Source organism: Octopus bimaculoides, chromosome 9, assembly GCF_001194135.2.
Source record: "Octopus bimaculoides isolate UCB-OBI-ISO-001 chromosome 9, ASM119413v2, whole genome shotgun sequence".
Lineage (NCBI taxonomy): Eukaryota > Metazoa > Mollusca > Cephalopoda > Octopoda > Octopodidae > Octopus > Octopus bimaculoides.
The window spans coordinates 54066596-54068276 of NC_068989.1; positions in this window are offsets into that span (position 1 = coordinate 54066596).

Here is a 1681-nt window from a genome sequence, read left to right on the forward strand (position 1 = left end):
TATATATATATATATATATATGTATGTATGTATGTATATCAAGGAACATATATACAGCATCATATTATACTGTCTTGTCAGTCTTTTTAAGAGAGTACAGGGTGATTTCAGAAATATATTTTGCTGCTATTTTTAACAAGCTGAGTGGCCAAGTGATGGCATAGTTTTTTTGATTTTACTACCACCATCGTATGTAATGATGACGCTTGTAGTGATGATGGTGTTTTTATCGGTGGTGGTCATGATGATGGTGCTTGTGGTAATGGTGGTTATAATGATTGGGTCGATACTGATGCTGCTGCGAGTGCTGAAGATGAAGCAATTTGCAATTATCTCATAAAGATTCTTATTTGATTACCTATATTTTAATGGTCACTTAATGCTCATATATACGCATGCGTGTATGTGTGTATATATGTATGTGTGTATGTATGTATGTATGTATGTATGTATGTGTGTATGCGTGCGTGCATGTATGTATATGTGTAAATTTCTATGTATATATATAGTTGTATATATGTATATATATTTGTGTGTGTGTACATATATATATATATATGTGTGTGTGTGTGTGTGTGTACAAATATATATGTCTGTGTATGTGTGTATAAACACATATGTATATATGTTTGTGCACATGCGTTGACATGTGCATGTACGTAAGTGTATGTATATGAGTGTATGCATGTGTATATGTCTATATATATGTGTGTGTGTGTGCGTGTGTGCGTGCGTGTATGTGTGTGCGTGTGTGTGAATATAAGTCTGTAGATATATTTATATACAAGCATATATAGACATATATATGTGTACATATATATATGTACACATACGTACATACATATATATAGGTGTAGATATGTATATATATATATATATATATATATATGTGTGCGTGTGTGTGTGTGTGAGTGTGTGTGTGTGTGTATACATATGTGTGTGTCTGTGTACACATGTATGTGCATATATATATGTGAATATTATTTTGGTCAAAGTCTAATCTGTCACTCACGTACGCACACACACACATACACACCGGCATATATATATACATGTCTCAAGACGTGTGCGTGTTTCTGTGCGTATGTGCGTGTTGTGGGTTTGTGTCTGTGGGAATTATGTGTGCTTATACGTAAATACGCATGTGTTTATACGTAAATACGCATGTGTTTATGTCTGAGTGTGTTCCTGTGTACGTGTGAATCTACTTTTGTACAGATAAATATGAACCTAGCCAGTAAAATTTTTATTAATCTAAAGATAATGAGATTGCACAACAACTAAAAACATAGTCGGTGCTACGAGTATATAAAAAATAATTATAATAAATAAAATATATTGGGATGACCAATTATAAACACCACTGGAATTCACACACAAGGTACATGGAACTTATATATACACCATTCTGCTTAAATAATGGAACTACATATCTTACGTCTGTTTTCATTCATCCGCTTCATTCTGTATTTCATATTTTCTTCATAATAACTATCACTTAAGCATTTTCTTGCACCGTCTCTGATGAAGGGATATATAAAATATCCCGGAAACAGCTGTAAGACATTCTCTTTATAAATATTCTAAAAACTTTCGAAGCTTTGTATTTTTTTTATTTCATCCTGTTAATTTATATATATATATATATATACATATATATATATATATATATATATATATA